We start from the raw sequence: 21,327 nt of genomic DNA on the forward strand, positions 1-21,327 counted from the left end.
ATATGAAGTATTGCAATTTATGTACTCTTTAATTTTAAAGGACTTTTCATCCCCCGTGGATTTAAAAGTATCACCCAATTGGGCATATGAACATGATGTACATTTCCTACTTCCACAGTGAAAAAAACCATTTTTTGGTGTAAGCCAATTGTCTGTAGTACTAGTAGGTAGCATAGAGGGGGAAAGAATGTTAGCCAGCGTTTTTGATTTACGTGTCACATATTTGCAACCTCCTTCTATAATCTTATCCATAGTTTCATCAACTCTAAGAATAGGGAGAGACTTTTTGATAATTTGACAGATGTCATTATATTCCTTACTGTACATTGTTGTAAATACAGGTTTCTGCTGGTAATCAGCCTTTTTCCTTGATTTACCTTTGATCATGTCTTGTCTAGCCATATAATCTACTTGTTTCTTAGCCTCTCTTAGATCCTGTATTTTGTATCCCCTTTCCAGAAAACGTTCTGTAGTTTTTACTGAATGTGCTTCATATGCCTCTATGGTGCTACAGTTTCTTTTTGTCCTCATGTACTGGCCTTTTGGTATGGCCTTTATAACATGTCTTGGATGGCTAGATTTAGCCATCAAAAGGGTATTGCCTGCACTCTCCTTCCTATACAGCTCTACTTCTACACTATGTGTGTCAATATTAGGTTTAATTAGTACATCAAGGAAAGGCATTTCTTTTCTACTTGCATTCATAGTGAACTGCAAATTCTGTTGATTATCAGATAAATAATCAAAAAAGTCATTCACCATCGAATCATCACCATCAAATATAAACACAAGGTCGTCTATATAACGGCCGTAATATGCAATCCGTTCTTTGAAGGGATTACCATCACCAAAGACACGGGACAGCTCCCACCAACCTAAAAATAGGTTGGCATATGTGGGGGCAAATTTCGCCCCCATGGCTGTCCCCTGTCTTTGGCGATAGTAATTCCCCTCAAATAGAAAAAAGTTATGCGAAAGCAAAAATTCAAGGGATTTTAAGATGAATTCTCTAAGATTAACATCATAATCAGTAAACCTCTCTAGACATGATTGTATTGCCACAATACCCTTGTCATGAGGGATGGAGGTATAGAGGGACACAACATCAATGGTGACAATGCAATGCTCATCCAACCATTCCACTTGTTCAATCTGTTTAATGAATTCTGTTGTGTCCCTGATATAGCTCCTAAGGCTCAATACAATGGGTTGTAGTAGAGTGTCAATCATGGCGCTTAATGGTTCATTCAATGAACCAATACCCGCCACTATGGGGCGTCCTGGGGGTGAGGTCATACTCTTATGGATCTTTGGGAGGTAATGAAAAATTGGTACAATAGAGTGTTCAACTAACAAAAACTCAAAATTCGATTTCGTTATAGCACCAATCATTACCGCCCAATCCAAAAGATCATGAAGTATCCTCCTGTACCTAAAAGTAGGATTGAGGGAGAGTTTTTCATAGACCTCCTCATCCTGTAACTGTCGAAAAGCCTCCTTTATATAATCAGTCCTGTTAAGGACAACAACATTACCCCCTTTGTCAGAATTGCGTATTACAATAGATGAATTATTCTTAAGTTGTTTTATCGCAATCCTATCCTGTTTACTCATATTGTCATTCTTAAAACTGTTACATTTGTCCATGTTTTTCTTATGTAATTCTATCACTTCTTTTTCAACTGTTCTATGAAAAATTTCTATACTATTGTTTCTTATATGTGCTGGATAAAAGTCAGATCTACTTTTGAACTTTTTTAGAGGAATTTCACTACTCTTTAAGCTATGGATATCTCCCCCTGCTGCCCTATGTAGGTCTGTTAAATCCATTTCAGCACATATATCAACAAAAGATAGAATCCCATCATCCTGTGCTACCTCATCAATTTGATCACCATCCTCCGATATATCCAAAGCATCGTTGTTATTACCCATTGTTTCAAAAAAATATTTCTTAAGGGTAAGAGATCGTACAAATTTATTAATGTCAACAATGGTCTGGAACAAATCAAAGTGTGAACTTGGTGCAAAATTCAATCCCAATGATAGCACTTTTATCTGATTGTGGGTCAATTTAGCAGATGATAGATTAATTACATTTTTGGATTCTAAACATATTTCCTGCTCTGAGACCTCCGTTGTCTCCTGGGATAACGGTGTGTCCTCCCCTGGCCTACCTGATGACCTCTGCCTACCCCTGCCCCTCCTACCTCGTCGTGTCCTACGTTTTTTTCTTTTACTTTGGTGTGTAGGATACCCTTCATGTTTTTTGAAACCTGAGAATTAGTGACAACAATATCTTCCCTATCTATAGAGGGCTGTAAAACAAAGGAAGTTGAAGTATTAGTATCCTCTGTAACCCCCTCAAAGTCTGATGAATCGTAATCATATTCTGTATCAGTTTCATTAAACTTAACTTTCTTTTTATCCTGTTTGAGATTACTGTTAACTCTCTGTCTCTTCCTCCCTCCTGTATGCATCCATCTATAAACATTCCCCTTCTCATAATCATCCTTATCCCTTGATATTTTAGATTTCTTAAAAAACCATAAATTTTCTTTAAATTCTTCCATTACTCTTTTAATTTTATCATCATAGCCCTTAAACTCAGGTTTAGTAGATAGCGGGCGAATGTAGTCTTGCACTTTCTTAAAGTACATTTTTGAGAGCATTTTCTAGTGCATTTTTTAGTGCATTTTTTAGTGCATTTTTTACTCATGACCAGTCATAAGAATGTTCACTAATTATATCTATATATTTTTGATTATAGCAATGATAGAGAAAGTTGGGAAGTTTCTAGGTTCACAACAATTTTATTTACTCCTTTCTACAATTAGGTGATAGTTACAAATACTTCCAAAATCAGTCAGCTTTCGTGCATAATGATCTGATATATTCACACTAGAGGAGTTTATATGAAACTATTACAAAGTACCTCTTGATATTTAAAATTGTGGATAAATCAGGTTTGGTTATTAATTAGGAACTTGTTGTGAGAAATAAAGTTAAGTCTCTTTAAAATTTAAAATGTAACATCTAAATTAAATTCTACAGAAAATAAATGTTAATATTTTAAAATGAAATTATATCTTACTTAACTCTCTGTAACTATGTAAATATGCTTATCTGTTAGAAATTACACTATACATATGTTAAATGTGATTGCCCTCCTTTTTCTGTGATACACCTGAACCAATGTTTTGCACCTGTAATGGGGGAGTGGTTAATACCTTTATTAAGGATGAGTTTTCAGGTGTTGGTATAGGTCACTGAAGAAGTTAGAACTATGAAACGCGTTTGACCTTGTAACCTTGCTGGCGTGTATGCCTTTTTAGTGTATTTCAAAATAAAGGAGCTTTCTACTTTTAAGCCTTTGGACTGACGGTACTTTATTTATATTCACCCTAACCTACCTACCCCTTTTGAGTGCGAGGATTCCAGTTGTTCAACTATTCTTACCTTTGAGGGAAAAAGGTGAAGTTCCCTGCACATATCCTATCTGCACCAGTCAGACCGGAACGTTTGTTTTGATCATAGCTCCCGTGGGGAGCGCTGAGGAGGTGAGACAGAGCGGTGCTGCAGAGGCAGTGAAGACACAGCACAGCGCGGCACAGAGAGAGGTGAATGAAACTGCCCAACACACTGAGCGCTTGCTTACGGATTCTGGCTCTTATAATTTTAGACCTTAAGCACCTGCCAGATGCAAAAGGAATTTAAATAATAACCATAGCCAAACACAATTTATAAATCAAACTATTAAACTTATTCAGTGCAACAGATAAGTATGTGAGTATGTACACAGTATCCTATATATATGCGTATATTAGTCTGTGTTTAGCAGTCAAAATGAAAATGAGTATCTCTCCAATTTTCTAAGAGTTATTTTCAGAGACTTCAGGAGGTCACCCATATGTGGGACAGCAAATTAGTGTACACATATCTAAGTTAACCCTCAATTCAACAAAAACCCGACAGCCACCAAATAGAGAGAAAGAAAGCCAATTTTCCCAATTATAACACATTGTTTACAAATTCTAAGTCATTTCCTTTTTTCACACAAGAACAATTGACTATTATCCTCAACCTCTATGGAAAAAAAAGAAAAAAAAGAAAAAAAAGAAAAAAAGAAAGAGAGAAAAGAAAAAAACGGTGGTTAGTATGTAACTTCAAAGCTAGATCATGGGTAAATTATTGAAGCAATTCATAGACTGTCAGCTCACTGTAATTAACATTCAGGGAGAATACCACATAGTCATTAATAGCTTAAAGGGATACGAAACCTATATTTTCTTTCATGATTCAGATAGCGCATGCAGTTTTAAACAACTTTCTAATTTACTCCTATTATCAATTTTTTTTCGTTCTCTTGGTATGCTTTGTTGAAGGAGCAGCAATGCACTTCTGGTTGCTGATTGAACACATGGGTGAGCCAATGACAATTGGTATATATATATATGCAACCACCAATCAGCAGCTAGAAGCTAGGTTATTTGCTGCTCCTGAGCTTTCCTAGATAAACTGTTTAAGCAAAGGATAACAAGAGAAGTAAGCAGATAAAATAATAGAAGTAATTTAGAAAGGTGTTTAAAATTGTATGTTCTATCTGAATCATGAAAGAAATTTGTTGGGTTTCATGTCCCTTTAAGCGTCTGCCTGGTGTAGCTTTGTTATAGATTAGTGCTGAAGAGATTAGCACGTTTCTAGTCATTCATACAATATGCAGCACATTAAGCAAAAGCAAGGAAGGGTATTAGCAAGCCTCCTTCATTGGTATCCAGGCTAAAGCAGAGATATGCAAGTAAAGAATCAGTTGTCCAGCAAGAAAAAGCAGTCTTTCACCATGAACCATATATGACCTGTTTTTCCAGAATGTCTGTTTCCAGGGTACATGTTGATAATTCCTTTCCTTATTGGTGACTTTTACTGTGGACCGTAGTTAGTTTGTCCCCCTCACGCAGCACCGGTAGGAGGGGCAATCCCTGCAGGACCGTTTTCAAGACACTCGTTGATATTACCTTTTCCTGGTCCAAGGTAGAATCAGTGTCAGTCAGGCACCAAATTCAGAGTTCCCCTCGCTGTCAGTGCCTCACCGGTATCCAAGTCAGACTGTGGGGCCAAGAAATTTCAGAGAACCGGCTTGGGTATTGACCACTCTCTTTACAGGCGGAGTATAAGACTTTGGTTCTAGCTTTACCTTCTTAGACTGAAGTTAGCGAATTCTCCGCCTATGGTTCAGGGGTTTGGAGAGCAGCGCTACGCGACCTGCGCTAAGCTCCTCCTCTTTCTCCAGAGCATCTGGTTTTAAACAACTTTCAAACAACAATTTGCTTTGTTCTTTTGATATATTTTGTGGAAGAGTAGGCTCAAGAGCACCAATGCACTACTGGGAGCTAGCTGAACACATCTGCTCAGTCAATGACAAAAGGCATGTATGTGCCACCACCAATCTCCACCTAACTTCTAGACGTGTATTGCTGCTCCTAAACCTACATAGGCATGCTTTTCAACCAAGGATACCAAGAGAACAAAGAACACATGATAATATAAATAAATTAGAAAGTGGTTTAAAAGTGCATGCTCTGTACCATGTGTGGTTTTTAACCCCTTAACGACCAAAGGACGTGCAGGGTATATCCTACAAAAACTGGTACTTAATGACCAAGGACATACCCTGCGCGTCCTTAGGGTTTCTAAGCGCTGGAAGCGATCGCGCTTCCAGCCGCTTTCAGGGTATTGCAGTGATGCCTAGATCATAAGGCATCATTACAATACCCTTTTTGAGCATCCTCTCTGCATCAGCCAGCGATGGTTCCGATCGTTGGTGGGTGGGAGTCATAGCAGGGAGGCGGGTGGGCGGCCCATCGTTGGAGGATTTCCAGTGTGTGGTCCGAGAGTGCGCACAGGGGGGGAAAATAACCCTACAAGCTACCTAATTAACCCCTTCACTGCTGGGCATAATACACGTGTGGTGCCCAGCAGCATTTAGCGGCCTTCTAATTACCAAAAAGCAATGCCAAAGCCATATAGCTCTGCTATTTCTGAACAAAGGGGGATCCCAGAGAAGCATTTACAACCATGTGTGCCTAATTGCACAAGCTGTCTAAATAATTTCAGTGAGAAATCTAAAGTTTGTGAAAAAGTGAACGATATGTTTTTATTTGAATGCATTTGGCAGTGAAATGGTGGCATGAAATATACCAAAATGGGCCTAGATCAATACTTTGGGTTGAATATATATATATATATATATATATATATATATATATATATATATATATATATATATATATATATATATATACACACACACACACACACACACACATTATAACACTATAATCAAAAGCTTATTCATCCTGAAATAAGGATTAGTTATATAGCAAGATGGATGTAATGTTTAATTTTTTTGGTAAATTAATTCCATTAATCCATTCACAATGCCATGTTCTCCTAGAGGTTTCTGTCAGATTAATTTGTGCAGTTTTTCTATCTTTAAGATATTATCACATATTATTGGTTTTGTAGTTCTCAAAACTGTGAAGTTGTGTCCCTTCTTCACAGCAAAAATGTTATAAAATAAACATACAGTTTACAGAGTTGAGAAACAGCCCTTAAAGGAACATAATCACGAAAGAAGGTTTCAGATAGAGCATACAATTTTCATATTTCAGATTTGGAGCCTACCTATGTCTGCTTTTCAAAAATAGATACCAAGAGAATGGTGTAAATTAGATGAGTAGTAAATTAGAAAATTGTTCTTTATGAATCATAAAAGTTTAATTTTGACTTTACTGTCCGTTTAATACCATTGCTCCCCTGTAAATTTATGTACACAATAAATGTACACAAAATCAACCAATACATTTAAGAAGCTCAATGAATAGAAGATTGATTGGAGTGGAAAAGATCTGCACAAGGACCAAAGTGTGAGGAGTAAGGGGCAAGCATTAAAAAATGTATATAATGTTATTTCTCTTTAGTTAAAAGGGACATGAAACTAAAATATTTTCATTCACAATTCTGAAAGAGCATGCGATTTAAAAAAAAAAAACTCAAAATTTCTTCTATTTAATTTGCTTCTTTCTCTTGTTATCCTTTGCTGAAAGGTTTATCAAGGCAAACTCAGGAGCAGCAAAGAACCTAGGTGCGTGAATTTATATATATTGATTGTCATTGGCTCACCCATGTGTTCAGTTGGAAACCAGTACTGCATTGCTCCTCCTTCAACAAAGAATAATAAAAGAATGAAGTCAATTTGATAATAGAAGTAAACTGGAAAGTTGTTTAAAATGGTATGTTCTATCCAAATCATGAAAGAAAATGTTGGGGTTTCATGTCCCTTTAAATAAAACTATATAAATGATTATTAAGGTAATCATTATTTTTCTCTTTCCAATAAAGTACAGCTGAAAAGTTGATGATTGAATATGAACGATTAACCTATTAAACTAGAAATACTTTACCAGTAATGGTTTGATATAACTGGAAAAATAATCTGAAAATCAAATCTACCCTGCCTACTGTAGAATTGTTTTTCAATAGAGTAGAAAGGGATCTTATACAACTTAAAAAGTAAAGGCGTGACTGCCCCCTCCAACCTCTCAAGAAAAAAAGAGAAACTAGCCTTGAGGGAACTCCAAAATAACAATGATCTTGTAATACGTAATGCTGATAGGGGGGGGGTCGGTAGTAGTGCTCAACAAGAGTGATTATGTAGCTGAGTCCCTTAGACAATTGGACAATGGGGATAACTATGATTTGTTGACCGGTGACCCTACCCTCCATTATCAGAGAGAGTTGAGGCATCTCCTGGACAGAGGTGGTGACTTGGGGATCTTGAACAAAAACACCATAGAATTCCTTTATGTGGAGCATCCTAGAATGCCAATTTTCCATCATTTGCCCAAGGTCCACAAGTCACTAACTGATGTCCAGGGGAGACCCATAGTAAGTGGCATTGGCTCTCTCTTTGAAAAGCTCTCTCAATGGCTTGATGAGGTTCTACAGCCTATTGCTAAGAACCTTCTGAGCCATCTTTGCGACACTAAACATGTTCTGAAGATAGTAGAGGAAACTGGTTGGGATATACAGTCTAGTTGGTTGACAATAGATGTAAGTTCACTCTATTCATCTATTCAACATAACTTTGGCTTAAAAGCGTTGAAATATTTTCTGTCCAACTACACTGATTTCACTACCTGCTTCCAGGAATATGTATTGGAGGTTGCATCTTTTTTATTGACCCATAACTTCTTCAGTTTCAATGGTAAGGTTTATCTGCAAAAATGTGGGACAGCCATGGGGACAGAATTTGCCCCATCCTATGCTAACATATTCATGGGATGGTGGAAGCTGTCCAACATTTTTGCAGATACTAATCGCTTTAGAACTAAGACTCATCTATACAGACGGTATATTGACCTGCTCCTGGTGTGGCGGGGTTATGAACAGTCTGCCCTTGCCTTTGTGAACTGGTTAAATACCAACAAGGTAGGCTTGCGATTCACCTATGAGTTTCATAAGGATACCATCAATTTTTTGGACTTAAAACTCAAGGGACTACCCAATGGTAGAATTGAAACAGGGATGTATCGCAAGCCAATCTCAGGCAATACACTCTTGAGTGCCAAGAGTTGCCACCCAAGGCATGTAACCCATGCAATGGCCAAAGGCCAATTTATACGAACAAAAAGGAAATATAAGGATACTTGCCAGTATGAAAAAGAATCTAATGAATTGAGCAGTAGACTTATGGAAAGGGGCTACAAGAAATCTGTAGTTAATAGAGCTCAACTAGAGGTGGATAGGTTGGATAGGGGTTCTTTGCTGCGAGATAAAAATACAATGGAAAATGAGTCCTTTGATGGTGTTACATTTATTACCAATTATAGTGCACAATACAATAAAGTGTGTGACATAATACGCAAACACTTTAAAGTGTTAATCGCTGACAACCTATTGGTCCCTACAGTCGAAAAAGGTATAAGATGTGCCTATAGGAAAGCGAGAACATTGGGAAATGCAGTAGCACCATCAGAAATGATCAAACCCAAAGAGACCACCCACACTTGGTTAAAACACAAAGGCATGTTTAAATGTGGTAGATCAAGGTGTAAACCGTGTGAACATGTCCTTTTGGGGGATACATTTAAATCTATGGTAACACAGGAAAGCTTTGATATTCGCAGTTGCTTAAATTGCACCTGTAGTTTTGTTATATATCTTATAACATGTACCTCATGTTTTCTTCAATATGTAGGACTTACGACTAGGGATGTTAATTCCCGTATCAGAGAACATCTTTCAGTTATACATATAGGTAAAGCAAAAACTCCCTTGGTACAGCACTTCACTTATTTCCATAATAAAAAGTACTGATACCTTAGCCTGGAATATCATTGAAAGGATTCCTATAGTAGGTAGAGGTGGGGACAGGAACAAACAGCTTGAACGTCAGGAAATGTTTTGGATATTTCAGCTAAAAACCAGGGTACCAACAGGACTCAACTCCGAGTACGATTTAATTCATTTCTTGCAATAGATTGCGTGTCCAATTTTCTTACTTTCTTCCTTTTGTTATTTTGTATATTACTTTATCATTATATAATTTACATATTCTCTATATATCTGTTTGAATATATTATCATATATTGTTTATAATCCTACACTATCATATATTGATTTGTTTACATCCTTAATTCATATTTATATATTACTTATAGATAACTTGTGGAGGTTTGCTTGTACTGTGCCAGGAATGGAATAATATATCTGACAATATGAATATTTTGCTATAATCTTAGATTTGGATTGGTTCCCCCATATATATATATATATATTGTATATTTTTATGTATGGTATATGCTATTTATCTGAATACATAATAGAATAAGGGCATATAGATTAGCTTTGATATTTATAGTTACCTAGTAGCTAATAGAGTTGGTAACTAGCTGATATATATATATATATATATATATATATATATATATCTAGGTGGAGAAGTGCCATTAATTTTGGGAGATAACCCTTTATTCCTTTGTGGGATAACAACTGTTCTTCTCTTTGCAACTAAAATTAGAATTAATACCTCTACTATTCTGTATGTCAGTTTTAGGTGTATTGATTATTTCTTATATGGTTGTAGGCAGGATGTATGCATCTATATGTTTCCAGAATGATTACATGTTCATCCTGGGCAGCACTGGTATCATGCAACATTGTAAGAGGGCGTATTTATGCAAATTTTTAATTTGTCAATTAACCAATGAAACGCATAAGCCTATCTGATACACTACACCCTCTATGCTGTACCATGGACTCTGAGGTCCTTTTTAACCTGTGGAAATAAAGAATCTTTTATTTGTATATGGACCGATCGCTCATGTCCTTTGTTAAAGTATACAAACCTCAAAAAGTGTGCATATAAAAAGATTGTGCACATTCTGATAATGAAAGTGAATTGGAAAGTTTTGTTGTTTTTTTTAAAATTACATGCTCTATATGAATCATGAAAGGAAAGTTTAATGTTGAATTTAGCGTCCCTTTAAGAGATATAGGCAGTGTTCTTCCAAAGACATTTTTAGCGGGTGCACCACCCGGCTGATTTTACCGACTACCCAGCTAAAATTTTAGCCAATATAAAAAATGTTTTTTGCACAAAATTATCATTAAATACACTTATGTTAAATTATGCACTTAAGTTGGGCTTTAGATGGCAGAAAATGATATAATAGAAAATATTACACTAACTAAAGGAATAGTTTATTAGTTTAGTCAAAATTAAACTTTTGTGATTCAGATAGAGCATGCAACTTTAAGTAACTTTCTAATTTACTCCTATTATCAATTTTTCTTCGTTCTCTTGGTATCTTTATTTTTAAAAAAAATCAAGAACGTAAGCATAGGAGTTAGTCCATTTTTGGTTCAGAAACTGGGTAGCACTTTCTGATTGGTTTCTAAATATAGCCACCAATCAGGAAGCGCTACCCAGCTTCTGAACCAAAAATGGGCCGGCTTCTAAGCTTACATTCAAATAAAGATACCAAGAGAACGAAGAAAAATTGATAATAGGAGTTAAATAGAAAGTTGCTTAAAATTGAATGCTCTTTCGGAATCCTGAGAGTTTAATTTTGACTAGACTATTCCTTTAAAAAGGTATTTTTCTCAACTATTTATGTTTATTTTATAACATTTTTACTGTAACAAAGTGGCATATATTTTGAACACACACATTAAAAACGAATCCTTATTTCAGGATGAATAACCTGTGGACTACAATGTATCTTAAAGGTTCATAAAAGTAAAAATAAAAATTACATGCTCTAATTTGTTAGAGCATGTGATTATAAAAAGGACAGTAAACTCAAATTAAACTTTCATGATTCAGATATAATTTGCAATTTTACACAACTTTCCAAATGAACTTCAATTAACCAATTGCTTCTTTCTCTTAGTATTCTTTGTTGAAGAGTAAACTCAGGAGCAGCAATGCACTACTGGTGAACAAATTAGAAGAGGCACATGAGTATTGCTGCTTCTGTAAGTTTTTATTTTAAAAAAAGGATACCAAGAGAACAAAGCTAAATTTGATAAAGTCAATTGGAATGTTATTTAAAATTGCATGCTCTCAGTGGTTCCCAAACTCTCTCAGGTCACTACCCCCTTGGTTCTATAAACTTGCCTGCCTAACTTAAAGGGACATTAAAGCCAAAAAATGTCTTTCATGATTCAGACAGAGAATACAATTTTAAACAACATTCCAATTTACTTCTATTATCTAATTTGCTTCATTCTTTAGATATCCTTTGTTGAAGAAATAGCAATGCACATGGGTGAGACAATCACAAGAGGCATATATGTGCAGTCACCAATCGGCAGCTACTGAGTCTTTCTAGATATGTCTTTCAGCAAAGAATATCAAGAGAATGAAGCAAATTAGATAATAGAGGTGAAGTAAAAAGTTGTTTAAAATGGTATTCTATATCTGAATCATGAGAGAAAAAAAATGTGGGTTTAATGTCCCTTTAACTCCTAAAAAATATCCAGAACAGCAGTGCACAAAACTAATAAAGATAACACAATACAATTAAACTTTCAAATTAAATATTTTTTTTTATTAATACTGTATTATCTTTATCTTCTGACACTAGCTTTTTAAAGTTGAGAGTTACTGTACAAGAGTCTTATAAACCACATTTAGTAATTATTTAAAAGGGACACTGAATCATTAAAGAAAAAAATTGGGTTTAGAGCATGCAATTTTAAACAACTTTCTAATTTACTCCTATTATCATTTTTCTTTGTTCCCTTGCTATCTTTATTTAAAAAGCAGGAATGTAAAGCTTAAGAGCCGGCCCATTTTTGGTTCAGAACCTGGGTTATGCTTGCTTATTGCTTTGCTAAATGTAGCCACCAATAAACCAGCACTATCCAAGGTGCTGAACCTAAAATGTGCCAACTACTAAGCTTTACATTTCTGCTTTTTAAATAAAGATAGCAAGAGAACAAAGAAAAATTGATAGTAAGTAAATTAGAAAGTTGCTTAAATTTGCATGCTCCATCTGAATTAAGAAAGAAAAAAATTTGGGTTTAGTATTCAACAACTGTTAATGAGATGGGTGCACTTGATGAATTGATACTAGTTCCCAGGGATAGGCAAGGTTATAGGGTCAGTGGTATCTGCATCAGTATAATAACACCGAGCACTATGCAAAGACACAGCAGTGACACTGGCACATGGGTTTAGCCAGACAAGGGCTGGTTATATAATCAGTGGTATCTGCATCAGTATAATAACATCCAGCACAATACAAAGATACAGCAGTGACACTGGCACATGGGTATAGCCTTAGGAGGGCTGGTTATAGGATCAGTGGTATCTGCATCAGTATAATAACACCCAGCGCTATATAATGACACAGTAGTGACACTGGCACATGGGTATAGCCATAGGAGGGCTGGTTATAGGATCAGTGGTATTATCTGCATCAGTATAATAACACCCAGCACTATATAATGACACAGTAGTGACACTGGCACATGGGTATAGCCAGACAAGGGCTGGTTATATAATCAGTGGTATCTGCATCAGTATAATAACACCCAGCACTATACAAAGACACATCAGTGACACTGGCACATGGGTATAGCCATAGGAGGGCTGGTTATAGGATCAGTGGTATCTGCATCAGTATAATAACACCCAGCACTATATAATGACACAGTAGTGACACTGGCACATGGGTATAGCCAGACAAGGGCTGGTTATATAATCAGTGGTATCTGCATCAGTATAATAACACCCAGCACTATACAAAGACACAGCAGTGACACTGGCACATGGGTATAGCCATAGGAGGGCTGGTTATAGGATCAGTGGTATCTGCATCAGTATAATAACACCCAGCACTATATAATGACACAGTAGGGACACTGGCACATGGGTATAGCTATAGTTCCCCAATTTCTGGTTTTAGGTCACTTAGCAGGGGTTTTAAATTGCCATAGTCAGAGATTTGGAGTAGATTTCTTTGCTTTCAGCATAGTTGTACTCAATGTTCCCTCTAATTGTCTAACCACCGTGAACAAAAAACTTAATTGAGCAATTATTGGCCTAGTGAATAAAATGTGTGCTCAATTTATTCTGGAGTATAGTCATTCAAACTTGTAAAGGGAAGAACACATACACAAACTCGCACATACACATTCACTCTCACCCTCGCTCACAGAACCATTAGACCTATCCAATCAAAAGACCCACTGCCCCATGTATGTCAGTTAAATGCCACAATAGATTTGGCAAGATGCAGAGCCCCTTGACCACACATACACACTTTTTCCCTGCTACATCAGACCAGTAAAGAGCTGGAATAGAAACTCCCTTTATTCACAACCCATCTCAACAGATGTATTTGATATTAAAACAAAAAACAATTATAAGAGAACTGAATACTTATAAAAAAAAAAATATTTTAAATACAATACATGGAATGATAAAAATTACAAAACCGATAAGAAACAGACCTGACAAAGCACAGCTAAATTTGCCCCTCATAGTGTAGTGTACTGTGCTACCCGACTGCTCCGCACAAGCGAAAAGAGAAAGGGGGGAACTGAAATGAAGATAAAGACCCCCTGTAAGCCAGGCTGTTTAAAGAAGCAGTGCTGCCTGAGACTAATGAAGATTCAGCACCACCGCCCTGTGGAAGTTATAATCCTGGCCCCAGGCAGCTGCAAGGTTCACCTAAAAACAGACCTGAGGTTCGGTGGAGGGAAGGAGACAGCTCAGCATAATGTCAAAAGACAAGAACAGCTGCCCTGCTCCACGCACCTACTCTTTCCTCACTCTATACAGAAGCCTGTGCATTTTACAGTGCACCAACAAATTATTTCTAATAAGAGAAGACTTAAAAACCTTAGATGGTTGACTGTGTACAATGATACTCACACAAACACAACAGGTCTTTATTGTGTTTCCTGCTACTACATAATGATTCTAAACTGAGCAGTTAATGTTAATAATCCACGCTTAGGTACAGCGCTGGCAAAACAAAAAATGCAAGCCTGAAGTACATGCGGCTTCAATTTAACACAGTGAGAGAAAGTGTAAGTTGTTGATAAACCTGAACTATCATAGAAGAAAAAGCTTTGACGAAGCCTTGGCAAAGAGCAGTAAAACGTCAAATACAAAGAAAGAAAGTGGTTTTCCTTTGCGCATCTATGAGAAAGCACAGACAATTACAATAGTTATACTTTGAGGGACCCACTAGCATTCTCTTCCACTCCCTTCCGCTAACGCCCCCCCATGTTAATCCCAGTGCCCCCCTTTTACTTATTATGTCTATTAGTGCACCCCAGGGGGCAGTACAACCCACTATGGGAATCAAGTTTATGTTTTACTTTATTGTTCCTTTAAGACTATCGACCCTACACTACTGTGTGTTTAACCTCCAAAAAGGGGTTAAACACAGGGCGGAAGTGCCACTCGGGACCCACGGAGCACTGCTTGACCCAAGCAATACTTCTACTGTATGTTTAACCCACGTATATATATATATATATATATATATATATATATATATATATATATATATATATATATATATATATATATACACATATACACACAAACACACACACACACACACATACAGCAGGCAGGCCAGCACTCACGGTTAACATTTCATCCACCCAGGGTGCTTCCAAAGTATTGATAGTAGTGAAGAAAAGGGATGCACTCGCCAGGATATATATATATATATATATATATATATATATATATATATATATATATATATATATATATATATATATATATATATATATATATATATATATATATATATATATATATATATATATATATATATATATATATATATATATGTATATATATATATATATATATTAGAACTAAAAATAGCAATAGAGAGAGAAACTATATTCTTCAAAAACACCTAGTAAATAGTGTTTATAAATTTGAAAAAACTAACAGAATTTTATACCTAGCCAGTGTTTAGCTGAACATAGGCCTGGTGCAGACCCCAAAATAAATTATATAGATTCAGTATATTTTTATAGAAGAAAAATATATATACATAGCAGAGCTGTATGAGAATACTATGTGTAAAGAAGGGGAATACAGCACTCAGCACAAAATACTCCTAATTGATCTGATATGCAGATTAAAGGCTGAAACATTAATATCCAGACACAAAAAACATCTGACACACCTCGGTTAACTCAAAAAGCCATGATATTTATTCCTAATAGAAACAAAGCTAGCATGCAATTGTCATAGCACATGTGGGGCCCCACTAAAGTGGATAAATAGACCACAGTATGTATGTGTATACAGATTACCGTAGGACATAATATGAGCCACAAAATAACAGAGATACATAGATACAAAGGTTAGCGGATAATGTCAACAAATAGTGACTGAGAACACTGAAAGATATATCAGTCTTGTTATGTAAAGTCCTGATGAAAAGACTTGATGTAGTATATTGCTTAGAGTCTCTAAGTCACTGATAAGGCATTAAACACTGCTGGTCGAAACTGACATTATCGAGGTAAGAGCGTCCTCAAATATCATTTCGCCTGATATCTCCAATCTCAGCAATTTTCAGCTCCTTATCCTTGAGCAGCACATGTAATTGTAACAAATGCATACGACCTTGTAAGGTTGCAGCGTGATCCGGGTATGCTGGGCAAAGAGGCATTCAGGTAAGTGGACCGGGATTCCTCCTCTGACGTCCTTTCACTCCCAACAGGTAACGGTCTGTATCTTTGCTCCAGAGAACACAGGTCAGACTTGAAACTCCATATGTCGGTAAGCTGATTTCTTACGCCTCTGCCACAGAAACTTTTCCAGCTCCTTTCGAAAATGCACCCGCCAATCTTTACAGGTGCATCTACTGCTGCTTCAATATGATTAGGTCGACGCGCGTTTCGCCCCACAATGCTGTGAGGTCGGGGCCTCGTCAGGACTGTCAATCAGGAATGGAACTTGCTGCTTTTATTGATTGCTCACCTGCCAGTATAGAGAGGTGTGTTTATACCAGCCCATTATCTTTGTTAAAGGTGTGACACCTAGTTTTAAGAAAAGCTGTTCGTTTACCCTTCTACTTCACTTTAATATTTACCTATAAAGAACATCAACAGGCACAGGGTTGATATAGATAAAAATACAGTGTGATATATCTCTGGCGGTTAAGCAAGGTTAGTAGCAAGTTAGGAAGGAAACAAAAAATCACGGCATTTAGAAGAAAACCGAAGTGTGCAGAGCTTGAAGCAAACTATGTCAAAAGGACACACAAAGTGAAACTAATTATTTTCCTGTGTATCTAGACAAAAGGTCTAGAGTAAATTAATGATTAGACTATACAAAGTGTTAGAAAAATAATAGCGACTTGTTCGCATTATGCCTTAATTTAAGGAGTACCATTGTTACCACTTATAGTACTTAAATCCTATGGATTGGCTGAGATGCAGCTTGTAAGCTAAGGAAATTCCTTTCCACCTTGATTATTCCATAGATATTAGTTATATAAATGATAAGGATTGTGAATAAAATAGTATGAAGAAGTAATTATGTATTTAGCTATATAATACTATCTGTATTCGCTAGGAAAACTAGAAAATTACATCGTGACCAAGAGGATTACCAAAATAAAAAGGTCTATGTATATAAGTTCGACAAGGGTTCCTATGATTCAGGAACAGATATGTCGGACTTAGATACGGATGACAGGATTTCAAAAAACGATGGAGCTACAGGCACCCAGAATTTGGGACAAGGCAATATAGGAGGAGACGAGGGGGGAGGAAGAGGAGGAGAGGCACAAACAACCCAATTAGGGAGGAGATATCCACAGCGAGAGCAGAGAGGGAGAGGGGACACTGTGAGACAGAGATGAAGAAACAGGGGAAGACCACGGAGAAGACCCTATCAGGGCTATTAAATCCTGCCCCTGCTAATGATGAACTGCAGATCATAAATTTGTCCTCCTTTAACCTCAATTTAACCCATATCCAAGTGCTTAGAAAAGGCCTTTCATTTTGCCCCACAAATAAGTTAAATAAGTTTGATCTCATTAAAGACTTACACATGTTCGCCAGAAAGCTTGTGTTACACTATACCCTTCATCAATTTTCAGAAAGTAAAAAAGAAAATGAAGCACAAAAAGCGTTAACATCACTCTTAGCTGACAGTGAGGGACGTACTACATTCCGTGAAAGTGATAAAATTTTTAGAACCAAGCTAAAACCAAAATCCACATTCATGCCTTCAATTGCACAGGTTCCTGCTATTTCACTACAGTATTTGTAAAATCTGTTGAACAAGAAATTGAGCAATTACCTGATGATTGGATTTGGGTTGATAATTTATCCTTCAAGGAAAGGAATGCCCTTAAGGAACTCATGTCAGCTAAGGGAATTATTTACAAGCCGGCCGATAAGGGAGGAAATTTAGTCCTATTAGATGAAACTTACTACTTAAATGAGGCAAAAAGGCAACTTTTAGATAAGACCCAATATGAAAGACTTCAGAGAAATCCATTGATTTTGATGAAATCAAAACTCTATCACATTTTACAAAGTGCAAAAATGGAAGGGTTGATTTCTTTAGATGAGTTTAAATTCATGAATCCGGTTTGTCCAGTGATGCCCACCTTTTACATTATCCCGAAGATTCACAAGAATAAATCCCATCCACCTGGGAGACCAATTGTGTCAGGGATAGGGGGCATCAGTGAACATATCGGACAATATGTGGATTTTTTCCTAAGACTATTTCTTCTTACGTAAAGGATACCCCAGATCTTTTGCGCAAATTGGACGATGTAACTGTCTCCCCCAATACAATCCTTGTATCCCTTGACGTAGAGAGCCTCTACTCATCAATTCCACATGAGGCAGGAATTAAAGCCAGTGAACACTTTTTGAAAACCAGGGGTGCTGGAAGTGACCAACATACAACCTTTGTAATAGACCTATTAAGGTTTATTCTTGAGAATAATGTTTTTGAATTTGATGGTTCTATTTATAGGCAGGTCAGGGGGACAGCAATGGGAGCGGTATGTGCACCCACATATGCATGTCTGCATTTAGGGGCATGGGAGTTGGACATATTTGAGCAGTTTGAGGATGTGTTCAGCTCCTATGTGTCCCTTTGGATTAGATATGTGGACGATATCCTGATGTTTTGGGATGGCCCCCTGGCCTGCCTACAAGAATTTGTCAATTCACTCAACATTAACAACCGTAATATTTTACTGACATATGCATATAGTGAAAAGGAGCTTCCGTTCCTTGATATTTGCATTAAAAAAGAAGGCTTGAGCATTTCTACTGAAAACCATCGTAAAAGTACGGCAACTAACAGCCTATTGGAGGCATCTAGTGGTCACCCAGAGTCCCTAAAGAAAGGAATCCCCTATGGCCAATTGCTAAGACTAAAGAGGAATTGTTCCTCAAAAATAAAATTTGAATACCATGCAGAGATTATGTGTAAAAATTTTCTAGATAGAGGATATTCACATAATTTGATAAAATCGACTTTAAACAAAGTAAGAAAACTTAAGCAAAATGATCTGCTGTATTGCAGGAAAAATGTTAAGAATGAAAACTATATTAGATTCATAACCACTTACAACTGCCAATGGCAAAATATAAGAGAGATTTTGACACACAACTGGCATTTACTTTCCCTTGATGACAAAATTGTAGAAAAAGTTGGAAGCAAACCTCTTTTGACTGCAAAGAAATCTCCTAACTTAAAGGATAAGTTAGTCAAAAGTAGATTTGTGAGGTCAGAACCAGATAAATGTTGGTTGAATAGACACCAACAAGTAAAAGGTAACTTTCCCTGTGGGCATTGCGTATACTGTCCCTATATGCGCAAATGTAAAACATTTTCAGCAAATACTGGGAAACATTTTGACATTAGATGCTTCTCTAATTGTAACACCGTTGGTGTGGTATATCTCCTGAGCTGCTCCTGTCCCCTGTTCTATGTAGGTAAAACCAAACGCATGTTCAAGGACAGGATACAGGAGCACCGGGATGATATCCTTTATGAGAGAGACACTAGTGTAGCACGACATTTCAAAGATGTCCACAATAGTAATATTTCCTCCTTAAAGTTCGTAGCAATTGATCAGGGAATCATGAATGGTAGAGGTGGGGACAATAATGCTTGTCTTCTTAAAAAAGAAGCAAGATGGACATATGTGCTTCAGACAGTGTCCCCTCTTGGCCTGAATGAGAGAATAGAATATGGATCCTTCTTAAACTAAAATAGTTTTCCTAGCGAATACAGATAGTATTATATAGCTAAATACATAATTACTTCTTCATACTATTTTATTCACAATCCTTATCATTTATATAACTAATATCTATGGAATAATCAAGGTGGAAAGGAATTTCCTTAGCTTACAAGCTGCATCTCAGCCAATCCATAGGATTTAAGTACTATAAGTGGTAACAATGGTACTCTTAAATTAAGGCATAATGCGAACAAGTCGCTATTATTTTTCTAACACTATGTATAGTCTAATCATTAATTTACTCTAGACCTTTTGTCTAGATAAACAGGAAAATAATTAGTTTCACTTTGTGTGTCCTTTTGACATAGTTTGCTTCAAGCTCTGCACACTTCGGTTTTCTTCTAAATGCCGTGATTTTTTGTTTCCTTCCTAACTTGCTACTAACCTTGCTTAACCGCCAGAGATATATCACACTGTATTTTTATCTATATCAACCCTGTGCCTGTTGATGTTCTTTATAGGTAAATATTAAAGTGAAGTAGAAGGGTAAACGAACAGCTTTTCTTAAAACTAGGTGTCACACCTTTAACAAAGATAATGGGCTGGTATAAACACACCTCTCTATACTGGCAGGTGAGCAATCAATAAAAAGCAGCAAGTTCCATTCCTGATTGACAGTCCTGACGAGGCCCCGACCGCACAGCATTGTGGGGCGAAACGCCCGTCGACCTAATCATATTGAAGCAGCAGTAGATGCACCTGTAAAGATTGGCGGGTGCATTTTCGAAAGGAGCCGGAAAAGTTTCTGTGGCAGAGGTGTAAGAAATCAGCTTACCGACATACGGAGTTTCAAGTCTGACCTGTGTTCTCTGGAGCAAAGATACATACCGTTACCTGTTGGGAGTGAAAGGACGTCAGAGGAGGAATCCCGGTACACTTACCTGAATGCCTCTTTGCCCAGCATACCCGGATCACGCTGCAACAAACAAGGTCGTATGCATTTGTTACAATTACATGTGCTGCTCAAGGATAAGGAGCTGAAAATTGCTGAGATTGGAGATATCAGGCGAAATGATATTTGAGGACGCTCTTACCTCGATAATGTCAGTTTCGACCAGCAGTGTTTAATGCCTTATCAGTGACTTAGAGACTCTAAGCAATATACTACATCAAGTCTTTTCATCAGGACTTTACATAACAAGATTGATATATCTTTCAGTGTTCTCAGTCACTATTTGTTGACATTATCCGCTAACCTTTGTATCTATGTATCTCTGTTATTTTGTGGCTCATATTATGTCCTACGGTAATCTGTATACACATACATACTGTGGTCTATTTATCCACTTTAGTGGGGCCCCACATGTGCTATGACAATTGCATGCTAGCTTTGTTTCTATTAGGAATAAATATCATGGCTTTTTGAGTTAACCGAGGTGTGTCAGATGTTTTTTGTGTCTGGATACTAATGTTTCAGCCTTTAATCTGCATATCAGATCAATTAGGAGTATTTTGTGCTGAGTGCTGTATTCCCCTTCTTTACACATAG

General features: G+C 36.8%; 1 protein-coding gene across 2 annotated transcripts in view; it reads right to left on the reverse strand.

Annotated features, from left to right (window-relative positions):
* Window positions 1-21,327, reverse strand: part of LOC128654285 (signal transducer and activator of transcription 1-alpha/beta) — a 507,532-nt gene that overhangs the window by 476,836 nt on the left and 9,369 nt on the right. The window contains exon 1 of one of the 2 annotated variants that reach the window (XM_053708138.1): window positions 14,026-14,176. The exons of the other annotated variant lie outside the window; for it this stretch is intronic. The gene's annotated coding sequence lies outside the window, so the exon portion shown is untranslated. Of the gene's footprint in view, window positions 1-14,025; window positions 14,177-21,327 lie in introns of those variants that run through there. 2 annotated transcript variants of the gene reach the window in all.

The sequence above is a fragment of the Bombina bombina genome, chromosome 3 (genome assembly GCF_027579735.1).
Source record: "Bombina bombina isolate aBomBom1 chromosome 3, aBomBom1.pri, whole genome shotgun sequence".
Lineage (NCBI taxonomy): Eukaryota > Metazoa > Chordata > Amphibia > Anura > Bombinatoridae > Bombina > Bombina bombina.